General features: G+C 40.0%; 1 pseudogene; it reads left to right on the forward strand.

Moving 5' to 3' along the window:
- Nucleotides 1-245: 245 nt before the first annotated feature.
- LOC118889903 lies at nt 246-2,790 on the forward strand (annotated as a pseudogene).
- The last annotated feature ends 524 nt before the right edge of the window (nt 2,791-3,314 follow it).

Below are 3,314 nucleotides of genomic sequence, written 5' to 3' on the forward strand. Positions count from 1 at the left end.
TCTGTGATAAAATTCATCAAAATTGCCTGTGGTTTGAAAAAAATGACATTGAACTTTTGAACCGATTTGACTGTAGGAAAATTGAGGCCAAAATTTGTTCAGGAAAAATAGTTAACTGAAAGAAAATACTCTATGGAATTATGTCAGATGTGTAGGTAAGAAGTGACAAATAATGCAGCTATTGACTTCTTTTTCAATAAAAAAATCTATGTTATTAGTATGTAGTCTGTGAATTGATAGTTAGCATGACTGGTGAGAGAACCAGTAAAAATTCTACTTAGAAAATATTTTTCAGGATGCCTTTCTTCTTTGGTGTGTAGATTAATAATTTACTCTTACGCAGACTTTGTCAATTTAACTGTCCATTTCTCATTCTTGAAGGATTCTGACTGATAAACTGTATTCCAGTAACATTGATTATTCAACAATGCTGAACTTGCAAAATATAAACAAACTCTGAATCTTCTTGCAAATTTGCAACCATATCATTGCCTTCTAAATTCAGTTTGTCTAAAGTGTATTTATACTACACTGCATACTGACCATTCAAACTCTTTATCATGTAAGGACTGAAACTAACACTAAGAAGCTCTCTTTGTTTTATGCATAAAGTATTGACATGGAACATTAGAGCAATTAAGAGACAGTATTAACTGAAAACTGTTTGGTTTTCAATATTGGATAGAGTGCATAGAAGACACAAAATCCCTTAACTTCCATTTTAGTATTAATGCTTATATAAACAGTATGTATGGAATATTTTCAGAAGCAACTTTAAAAGAAGACAGAGTAAATTGTATTTGGTAGTACATATTTCACCATTTCCTTTGTTAAAGAGACAAGTCACTTTCAAGGTCACACTTCAGCAACAACCAAGTTAAAATTAATTTTTTTTCAGAAATGGCAATTAAGTGGCAGTATAATTATTTCTTACAAGAAAGAACAATACATCCTGCAAAGAAGAATTTCTCCCACAAAGATTCAAACTGTATGAATATTAAGTGTTTATATTTGCATTATGCAATCAATTTCAAAATAAAGTAGTATCATATACATTCCATATGTTTCCACACTTCCACATTTCATCTGGTAGAAGGACCAGGCTTCCACGAATTTTGTGCAACTGACATGATGATTTAGCCAAATTCAACCTGGAGATCCTATCAGAGAGCAACCTGAAGTAAGATAGCAGAAACAGAAACATAAGAAAGGAAGTAGGGCTATGTCACTGCGAGTGACACATGACATGGCCAAATGTGAGTCTGGGGAACCACTGATGCTGCTGCCCTGCCTTTTCAGGCCTGAGTCCCTAAGGCCTGGCCACCACTGCAGGAGTGAAGAAGTTCAACTTCATGAAGCAGCTGGCCAACCAAACTGTGGCTAGAGCTGAGAAAACAGAAGTCCTCTGTGAAGATCTGTTACAATTCAAGCTGTGCATGGACATGGTTCAGTCAATATACCACCATTCCCACAAGAGCCTGATGGTGTGCTTCCAGGGCCAGTGTGGCACCGATGCCAGGAGGTACAGAAAACCCCTTTGAAAACTCAAAATATTCAAAACTCATCAGCTCAGCTAGAAGAATTTCTCTTGGGGAGGATGCTGGACACATGTGGGGATGCTGAGAATCGATTAGCTCTAAACTCTCTCAGCATGATGGAGTGCTTTTCTTTGTTGAAGAAAAGATTGTGGACTTTCTGCATGGCATAAACAGAAGTGGAGATCCCTAAATATCGAGAAACAGAGGAAATAGCTCAATAAAATGGGATTTGGTTAGAGCTAGGTGGAACTAAGCTCACAAAACTTCAGAAGTCAACTTTCAGGGGCTTCCATAAAAAATAGATACATTAAGAGATGGTTGAAGCTGGAAATCAAGTAGAACACTGCAAGGATCAATTTGCAGCAGACACGAGCAACTGTATGGCCAAAGAAGGGCAGTATAACAAATTCTTTGTTTCATTATTAGAAGCCCAAGCAGATTACCATCAAAAAGCATTAGCAGTCTTAGGAAGGGCCCTCACTAGAATGTGAGCCAATCAAGGTAGGTGAGGGGAAAACCAGCTTTGGGGACTCCTTTGAAAGAATAGAGGTGGTTCTGGTTGAGACCTGTGTCATTGCTTCTCCTAGAGAACCACATAGAGAAGGGCATTTTAAAATTGGTATTGGGGACTCCAAGTTAAAGAAACTGAGAGCTGTTTTAGACTGCTCTACCTCTCGCCTAGATGAGTTCTATTCAGACCCCCATTCTGTAAGCTGTTGATTTAAAGTCCTAATTATGGAAATTGCCTTAAATTTTGATGACTTTCAATCTGTGTGAATAATGGACACAAGTTGCAAGTGTGCAGGGTTAAGACAAAAAACTTCAAGATTTATGGAGAACAGGTCAAAAGTTGTCACCACAAAATTTCGTTAACTTTAGGTATTTAATTAAGTTCCTTGCAGAGTTTGCTTATACCAGCAGCATTAACAAAATGCACTGCAATCATTTTTGTGCCTAACTTGTTATGGGCCAAAAATGAAGGGATGCTTGCTGAAATGGCTGTAGCCCCATCCATTCACGTGGTTATGGTGATTGAACAAATCATTCAGTATGACAACTGGTTCTTCCCTATAAAGGTAAAATGTAATGTATCGGAGCATTTGTACATCTCCACACAAATTCCATCACTCTTCCCACACTGGAAATGACTAACTCAGGGACCCTGCAGAAGAAGTGGCCTGCCCGTTTGGTGGAGATGGAAGGAGAATTAGCTAAGAAGGAGAACTTAAATATGAAGCTTATGGACTTCTAGGGTAGCACTCTAAAGAAAGCATATATCCCCTGCTTTCCACCTGCCTCTCCCATCTGCAGATCACATCACCTTGGCTTCAGTGGGCCCAGAGCACTCTCCCAAAGCTCTATGGCTGAAAGCAGTGAAGGGGATAAGACCGCCCCTACTTTATGGACACACTGGAACAGGGGCTGACGAACTGGAGTCAGATAACTATTAGCCAAAGCCAGTCTCAGGCAGCTGCCAGGTCCCATCAGCTTTGGTACAACTCACAATTCCTCTTATCTTAGCACTCATACTTTGCTCTGAGCTGTTAAAAATCCTTCCAGCACCCCCAAAACCAGGAAAACCACCTTCTGGCTATCCTGGGGGCCAGAGTTGCCCAAGAATATCTTAGCATCTAACCAGTCTCTCACCAAATCCTCCTTTCACTCAACATACAGGTCAGGCTCTCGGCTAGCCCTCCGCTGTCTCCCAGCTCTCTGGGCCCTGGGGGGTACATCCATAGCCTGTCCTTTACAACCTCACAAACACCCACTGACACA

Source organism: Balaenoptera musculus, chromosome 2, assembly GCF_009873245.2.
Source record: "Balaenoptera musculus isolate JJ_BM4_2016_0621 chromosome 2, mBalMus1.pri.v3, whole genome shotgun sequence".
NCBI classification, from domain to species: Eukaryota; Metazoa; Chordata; class Mammalia; order Artiodactyla; family Balaenopteridae; genus Balaenoptera; species Balaenoptera musculus.